Source organism: Macrobrachium nipponense, chromosome 32 (assembly GCF_015104395.2).
Source record: "Macrobrachium nipponense isolate FS-2020 chromosome 32, ASM1510439v2, whole genome shotgun sequence".
Classification (NCBI taxonomy): domain Eukaryota; kingdom Metazoa; phylum Arthropoda; class Malacostraca; order Decapoda; family Palaemonidae; genus Macrobrachium; species Macrobrachium nipponense.
In genome coordinates, this window is record NC_061094.1 from 37,138,599 (window position 1) to 37,147,973 (window position 9,375).

The 9,375-nt window shown below is 36.7% G+C and overlaps 1 long non-coding RNA gene across 3 annotated transcripts in view; it reads left to right on the forward strand.

The window, feature by feature from the left end:
• LOC135207122 (uncharacterized) overlaps positions 1 to 8,494 on the forward strand; it is a 109,041-nt gene extending 100,547 nt beyond the window's left edge. For 2 of the 3 annotated variants that reach the window (XR_010312885.1, XR_010312884.1), the window contains exons 2-3: positions 5,246 to 5,400; positions 7,570 to 8,205. This is a non-coding gene — a long non-coding RNA (uncharacterized LOC135207122). Of the gene's footprint in view, positions 1 to 5,245; positions 5,401 to 7,569; positions 8,206 to 8,312 lie in introns of those variants that run through there. The other variant, XR_010312886.1, reaches the window with a different exon arrangement.
• The last annotated feature ends 881 nt before the right edge of the window (positions 8,495 to 9,375 follow it).

Sequence of the window (9,375 nt, forward strand, 5' to 3'; positions counted from 1 at the left end):
CATGTGGTGTTGATATCAAGTGACCATGCGTGAATCTTGTGTGTCCTATACGGAGCCTTGTTAGGATCACCTCTTTTGATCTTTCTTTTTGTTTTGCGAAGATGTCCTGCCATGCACACACTTCAGTTTTTTATATTTTTAAGTTTATTTGTGTTTGGCACTGAGGCCCATTCTCTTTTCCAATCCTGGTATATCAATGGTTTAACTGATGTTATCCAGTCTGACACTGTGGCATGTGTAACTGTTGGAGGGATAGTGCAGGCCAATTTGGCAGCTGTGTCTGCATTGTTTTTCATTTCCTTTTATTCCCACGTGTGCTGGGATCCAACATATTTCTATTGATAATCCTGATTGGAGGAGTTTGATGAACTTTTATTTGTATTTCCTGCACTATTTGTTATATTGATTTATATTGTTTTATAGCATCTATAGCGCTACGTGAGTCACTGAAAATAACAGAGACATTTGCTTTTGCCTCAGACATCATATCAAGGGCCATCTGTGTGGCTGTGACTTCAGCAGTAAATATTGATGATATTAAAGGTAGGCTTCTTTTGATTAACATATTTTTCGAATATGCAGATGCTCTTACTCCAACACTATTTTTGGAGCCGTCTGTATATAACCACGAATTTGTTTCCTTTTCTTCTAATGTGCTCCAAAAAGCATGTTGGTGGTACATTTCTGTGCTTGTCATTTGCTTTTTAAGCAGGTAAGTACAGGGAGGTACATATCTTTACTCGTTTTAAAATCCACGGTGGTGGCAATTCCATTGGTGGGAAAAATGGTATCTATATTATGCAAGTTCATTAGTATTTGGCTCTTTTTGGGAAAGAGCTAGTACTATTAACTTCTGTTACTGGATTACAATTTTGAAAGCAGTCAGCTGCAGGAGACGTTTCTGCTTGCAGTGAAAGACGTCTTCGTATTGCTATCAAATTACGGTGATGTTTCAAGGGCAAGGGGCACACCTGCTTCTACCAGAAGCGAGTTTGTTGGGGAGATAGGAATGCCATGTGCACAATCGCACGCCTCATGGTGCACTGCATGCGAGAGTTTTTAATCCAGATTCTGAGGTGGATTAATATATTGGACATGCAGTAATCTATTATAGATAAGACTGTTGCCTATATGTCACTAATAAAATGTCTCGCTTTGCTCCCAATTAGTGTGTGTATAACTTTTTCAATATGGCAAGGGCTTTGATGCCCTTGGCTTTAATGTATTTGATGCGCTCTTTCCAATTTAAATGTTGATCAAATATAACTCCTAGATATTTGATTTTTGTACAAAATTGTATTTCAGTGCTATAAAGGTGAAGTTTGATTGTTTGGTTCTTTAGCCATCTTTTGTCTTTGTAGAAGATGATTGCTTTTGTTTTATCAGTTGAAAAGTTAAATCCAACTGAATTTGTCCAACTACATATATTTGAAATGGCAGTACTGAGAACTCTCTGAGCATGTCTCAAATTACTACTGGTATAGTAAATAACAAAGTCATCAACATGTAAACTGTTTTTTACACCACTTGGTAAATTTAGAGTAATGACATTGATTGCTAAAGCAAACAATGTACAGCTCAAGACACTACCCTGAGGGATTCCTTCTTCAAGTTTATAGGTTACTGAGTAGGAATTTTCTACTCTTACTTGAAAAGTTCTCTTTGTTAAAAAGTTCTTAATAAATATCGGTAAGTGGCCTCTTAGTCCCTTGGAGTTGGGTTTTTGCATGATGTTATGTTTCCATGTTGTATCGTATGCTTTTTCTATATAGAAAAATATAGCTACTGTCAATTTTTTTTTTCAAAACCTTTTTTGATGTGATCTTCTAAATGTGTTGAGGGATCTAGGGTTGATCTGCCAGCTATTGAACCTGATTGTGTTGGTGTTAAAATGGGTTCTTTGGTTATTACATACGTTAATCGTGCATTAACCATTTTTTCTAAGATTTTGCGTAGGCAGCTTGTTAGGGACATCGGTCTATAATTGGATGTATTACTTGCATCCTTTCCTGGTTTATTTTTTGGAATTATTATGGCATGTTTCCATTTATCAGGAAAGACACGTTTTAGCCAGATACTATTATAAAATTAAAATAAATATAATTTAGCTATAGGAGCTATTTTTTCTATCATTTCAAATGATATTTTATCATATCCTGGTGCGGAGGGATGACATGAGTTGATGGCATTATCTAGTTCATCCATGTTGAAAATATAATTATATTCCAGGTCTTCAAGAGTTTCAAAATTGAGTATTATATCTTCTTTTTGTTTTCTGATATTTTGAAAATGTATATCTAGGCTAGAGTAAGCACTGATGTTTTCAAAATACTTTCCAATTATATTTGATATTTCGTAAGTATCGTAGTATATTTTTCCATTTAAATGTATTGCACTTCTTGGAGGTCTTATGTGTTTTCCATTGATTTTCCTTATCTTTTGCCAGATATCCCTTGTGGATGTGTTTGAAGATATGTTTGAGACTTATTCTTTCCATGATGCGATTTTTTCAGCTATTACTGTTTTTCTAAATTTGGCTGTATATTTGTTATATAGTGGTTTAATGTGGTTAATTGTTATGTTTGTTACAACTATTTTGCTTATTATGTTTATATTATAGTATTATACCAACCAATACCACCACTAACATAGATGATTCAGTTATCCATGGAAAAGAACTTCCAATGGAAGAGGAGTTAAATTATGATAATAATCGAACTGACAGCAAGAAAAGAATACTAGAACGAACTCCACCTATGGAAAAAAAAATTGTAATATTGAAAATTACAATTAATCCAAAGAAACTCCAACTACACACAGGAGAACATTTAAAAAAATATTATACTAACCATCATCACAAGTGGAAAATACACAATTACCCTCATTCTCAATCAAACAGCCAACATCTGGACAGTAAAGAAACAATTAATCACTCTTTACATTTCCCATCAAATATTACTAATGAAAATCATACCATTAAACCCAACCAAAATATAACTATCACCCCCCAACCATCCACAAGACCCTCCATTAACAACAGCAAAACAAATAACCCCTCAAACCGACAGTCCTTGTCACTACAGAAAAAGCCCAATAGAATTACAAAACCAGAAATTTCTAAAGCTAGATCAATACTTCTGAACTAATAATTAACACACCAGACTGCTCGTCTTGTGGGTGTAATGAGCGCTTTGTAGGTAAATATAACCAACTTACCACCTAGACAGATGACACAGTACCGAAATTGGTATAGACCAATTTTATTAAACTTAATGGAAATGCCCCTTTAACACACCAACATGAGAACGAATTATGTTCTGAATCCTTAAAATACAAAAAGGAAATTATATAATCAAAAATAGACTTATTAATATTCAATTACGAAAAACAAACAACTGCTGAATCTAATAACCAACATAAAAATACAACGATTAAAAAACCACAAATAAATTCAAATGCATATAAACTACGAGGCAAAGTAAAATCCGCAATAAATTTACAGAATTTACCACCAATTCCTCCCAATAATGGAATATAAAATTATTCAGTGGAATATAAATGGCCTCTTAACCCGACTACGTCTGGGTGAATTACAAAGAATCATACGAGACTACAACCCAATGTGCATATGTCTGCAACATATAGGAAGTAACCCTACAAATATCAAACACTATAAAATTGCCTGTTATTCACCAACTGACGGTGGAAAATTAGGCACAGCTATATACGTTCATAATAGCATAACATATGAACCTTTCGACATACCATCTGTGCCATATCAAATAACATCTATTGAACTGTAGATGCCTGACAAAAGTAAAATCACTATCTGTAATTTATATAACCAACAAAATTTCAATGCAAATTCCAGTGATTTTTCTGAACTTATTAGCAAAAGTATACAGGAGCCCCTACTTATAGAAGGAGATTTTCATGCACATAATCCATTATGGGTTACTAATAACCTCACTGACATATCCGGAATCAACATAGTAAAAACTATAATGAAACACAACCTGTGTTGTCTCAATGAAAATGAAGTTCCAACATACTTTTCAAATACACACCTAACCTTTTCCTCAATTGACATTTCATTATCTTCAAATGATGTAGACGAGAAATCTGAATGGAATGTCCTAGACGATTCATACACAAGTGACCATTTCCCAATCATTCTGAACTACTTAAGTAATATCAAAATATGGCCACCTACAAGATATAATATCCAAAAAGCTAATTGGGATAAATATTTCCTATACACTAGAAACATACCACCATTCCCACAAAACGAAGATCACAATACTACATGTGAATCGTTCTCAAACTTCATAATAAATGCTGCAGATAAAAGCATTCCAAAAACCAAATAACATTCCACAAAATCACCTGTCCCATGGTGGAATCCAACCTTAACAACCTTAAGTAAAATAAAATAAATATTGGGTCGCAACCTTAACAGACTCAAAACTCGCCTTAAATCACTTAACAAAATGTCCTATATAAGGTCATGGTTACTTTCGGTAATTTTATGTAAGGTGAAACATGTTGGTAGTTTTGATTCGACAAAATATCATTAGAGTGAAATTGTTAATAAAAAAAACTGCAGAAGTTGACTATGAACTCAAATGTTTATGGAAATTCCCAATTACTGTGCAGTTTCACGGTAAGAATTGCTGCTGGCTCGTAAACGCCACCATACAGTACTACTTATTTCATAATAGAAGTTTGGAGTCTCTGCATGGATACTTATAAATCAACCTCCATTAGTAAGGGATTTTCAGTTCCTTTTTTGCTTCATATAAGTTTAGCAGATAAATAGTAAATAAAAAAACACAGATTCGAAAGCTTTCCATTAAGTACATAGTTGGTAGCACTATGTAGGAAAGAGACCTATGCAGATTTCTCCAGTGGCATCACAATTTAGCTGGCATTCTGGCCGATCTCAGCAATTGAGATTTCCTTGAAATGCAGTATTTAACTGTGGGTGCCTAATGCCACGAGCTATTTTTGTAATGGATCTGGTATTCTAAAGTAGTAGGAGCCATTTGACTGGTTTGTTGATAAAAAAAAATTAATCTGGTAATAATTATTAACTTTCCTATACGGGGAGTCAAAGATTTCCTTAAGTTCCAAAGGTATATAAGTTAGGCTTAACCATGAAATAGTCATTTTATCCGATGGTAGGTAATTATGTAAGGAAAATTTGCAAAACTTAATTTGCAATAAAAAAAATTTTCGGTTACAGGTTCCTCATAGACGACAGAAATGAAGCCTAATCGGGTTGATATTACTAATGACGAGGAATTATTGGTAAGTCTGTGAGCTATCTGACCAAGGTGGAACCTTCGATAAGTAATTATTCTATGATGGACGAGGACGCATTAAGTCGTCATCTTGAAGGTACTGTGTATATCCACTAAGCCTTTTGCGTTTTTTAGGGCTATATTAGTCATAGGTTCTGTCATTGCAAGGGCTTTTATTCCTAGAGTAAACGCCAATTGAGTGTTGCTCTGCTAATGTAAAGTACATTTTAAACTGTAGTGCAGAATTGAACTGAAAAAACATAGGCTGTATAGAAAGTAGAAGTTAAAATTAAATAATACATAGGCTATATAGAAAGTAGAAGTTAAAATTAAATAATACATAGGCTATATAGAAAGTAGAAGTTAAAATTCAATAATGTCGAATGTACTTTCAATCACTTTTAGGAATTTGCGGCAATTGTATTTGATTTTCCCTACTATGAACATTCTTTCTCCTTTAAGGTGCGTCCACACGGTCTAACAATGTCCGACGGACAAACATTGTTACCATATCATAGGCGAAGCAGGAAGACTTCATAAGCGTTGAAGCGATGGAAGTAGATCTGGCAACAAACAGTGGTAACAGATGAGGTTGTATACCAGTGCTTGTATTCTGCTCACAAGGCAAAGACCGGCAGACCATTGTTAATTGGGAACAATGGTTGTCCATCTAACATTGCTCGACCGTGTGGACGCACCTGTGTTTCCAATTAACAATGGTCTGCCGGTCTTTGCCTTGTGAGCAGAGTAAAAATAGTGGTATAACAACCTCACCTGGTACCAATGTTTGTTGCCAGATCTACTTCCATAGTTCCAACGCTTATGACGTCATCCTGCTTCACCAATGATATGGTAACATTGTTTGCCCGTCGGACATTGTTCGACTGTGTGGACGCACCTTTACGTAAAATGCTATTGCTCGTTTGTTAAAATGAGCGATCCTCGGTTAAAAGGCAAAGCAGCATTTCACGGGTAGATATTTTGAAGGGTTGCATTGTTGCTCAGTAGACAGCTCCAATTCACTTGACGTTCATCTTCCTCTATTCATAGGGATGATGATGTTTTACCGACAACCTGAGGCAATTGTTATTTTCAGTTTCTGTATATGGTACTATTACTGATAAATGAATTTTCGGTGATAAAACATAGTAGTACTGGTGACTCTTGGGCCAGACAGCGAAAAAAAAAAAAAATTTTTTGTCCTATAACATTTTTTCTATGTTTCTAACGTTTGGCACTAGGATGTATTTCAGTTACGTTTTGGGACAAAGAATATAATATCATTTTTCCCTATTTAGTTGTCAGTTATGCTTGGTTTTACTAACGAAAGGAGAATGGTTTTAGCTACCTGTGAAAAATTAATTTTCTAAGGCTTGCATGGGGGGATGGATACTTTCGAAAATATCCTTTGTTTTAATTGATGGTTTGGAGTGTAACTGACCAATAATAGTTTGTAGGGGATGCCTATAGAATTTTAAAACTATTGATCAGCTTCAGTTTATAATTTTCATGAATAAATGGTCTTCAGTGCTAACTTTTAACGTTTTTAGTCTCCTTTTACGCGAGCTTAGCACCCTCTCGACAGTTGATTTACTTATGTTTTTGCAGCATTGACCTTCAGTCATGCTCTTTCCATGGCACTACTGTCAAGAATTGCATCTCGTACAATTCCCCTTCTGCCTTTGCTGTTATATATAACCTGGTTATCTACCAACAGCAGTTCCAATAGCGTATTTCCCATCAAAACTGCTTCAAGGTGATCCTTGATGTAATCCAACCTTAACTTGTGAAGTGGCACAAACCTCACAAAGATGGGTATTCCTTGTGTGCACTCCATAACTATACATGATTTTTCATCGTTATCACTAAATGTAATGTAGAAGGTTAGTGGATTTCATGTACTTTGCCTTTTCCGGTTTTTGTTTATAACTTATTAATATTTTCCGTGGCTCTTGCAGCTCCTTGTCTATGTTCGACACAATAGCCATTCGCATTCTTAAACTTGTAGGAATTATTGCTGCACGAGGCATTACTGAAAGTTTGGAATCACTTCTTACGTTGCACTGTAGGTTCAACATTTTAAAATCCACTCTTGGTTTCTAACAACCATTAACCAGTATTAACCAATAAAGTTCTCTGTAAACTGTGTGATGGATTAGCTTGTAAAGAGACTGCTAATCTCCAGAGTATAGTGTCTCATCTCTGTATTCTAATATAGCACTGGTGTGTTTCTGCAACTTGTTCATGGCCGTCATTTATTTTTTAGGTACCATCGCAGGGAGCTGAATGTTGAAAAGACTGAAAACTACCCTGTTCATCACTATGAAGCCAAAAAAAACTCAAGATATAAGGCAGTGACACTGGATTATTTTTTGGCCGCACACACCAACACCAGTCAACTATAGACCACAGATTTGAGAGAACAACGTCGTCGACAATGGAAAGGACAGAGATTCTTCAATTACAAGGAAAAGGTCTGTAAACCTTTACGAAAAAGTTTGTCACGAAAGGTCTGATAAGTCGAAAGTATTCAAGGTATGAGGAAGTAACACGATACACCATAACTCGTAGATTATGGGTACCTGTTATCACAGGACGTAGCAGCTAATTTAGCGAATTTACGAAAAAAGGGTCTTAAAACCCGACTGACTGAGCTATGATCTACCAGATCTCTCGTCAGGGTTTTCCAGATAATTTTTTTCGTGGATGGTTCTTCGGCAAGAATTCAGTGTTACTGCCTCACAACCTCGAGTACTTTCGTCAAAAACATTGAAAAGCTAATCTGGGATAAACGATTAGATAAACATTCATCTAGCCCATAGAAAAAGTTCAATCTATGTAAACTGAAGGGCAGTTTTAAAGGATAATTAAGCTTTTGGCTTTATTATAATTAATTATTTTTTATTCAATTTGTATTTTTCATACCTAACAAAAAGGACTTTTACCGTTAAGTTTTTCTGCACTACACACACACACACTCTCACTCTCTCTCTCTCTCTCTCTCTACAGTAATCTGCTGTGCCGTCACAAATGGCCCTGTGACGTCATAGCTTCAGCCTTGTTTACTACAGCTTAACGGTGCTTCGTTCGACTAAGGGGCGGTATCTCTAAATATTTCATTGACGATGGATTTTCTTCGCTATCCGTCACGTGTATGTCCTGGGGAGGCCCTCTGGTTGCTTTAAGAGGTGGCAGAAGGTCTTTTTTTACCATCTTCGCTGTTACCAAGACCCTAGACTTGGGCTACGAGTCCGAATGCTGTGACGGCATTCTCGAAACCTCTCTGACTGCGACGTACGCTTCGGTGACAGCTCTCTCTGCCTGTTGCCGTGACGTTGTGGTCTGTTGTCAACCCATCAGAAAGTGTTCTTCCAGGAGTTGTTCCTGGATGGAGAGATTGTATTTGGTAGATGGTGTCCCAGAGTTTCTAGCAGTCCTCGTCATAGGGCAAGAGATCGTTCCACTGAGGGGTATCTCTCTTCTTATTTCTTCGACGATGAATTTTCTTTGAAATTCTTTGCTATCCATCACGGTTCCTGGGGAGGCTCTCTGGTTGCCGTAGGAACTGGCAGATGATCTTTTTCGCAATCTTTGCTGTCACCGAGACCATGACTTGTGCTACCAGTCCTAATGGAGTGACGTCATACCCAATACATCTCTGCCTGTGATGTCCACCTTGGTGGATGGATCGTCCTCCTCCTGTTGCCCTGATGTAACTTCCATCATCATCCATAACATCATCGCAGTTAGTTGGCAACCCATCAGAAGTGGTGTTCTTGGAGTTGGCTGATGGGATGGACTGTGTTTGGGAAGAATTCCGTATTTCTTTTGCTAGCAGATGGTCGGCCCGATGGGGCAAGACATTTTGACTGAAGGGCAATCTCTTTTCCTATTTCTTCCAAGTTGGATTTTCATGGAAATTCTAAAATATCCATCACATATACGTGTCCTGAGGAGGCCTTCTGGTTGCTGTAGGAGGTGGCAGGTCTTTTTCGCCACCTCTCCTGTCACGGAGACCCTTGACTTTAGGTACAAGTCCAAATGCCATGATGTCCTCCTTCGGTGACGGCTC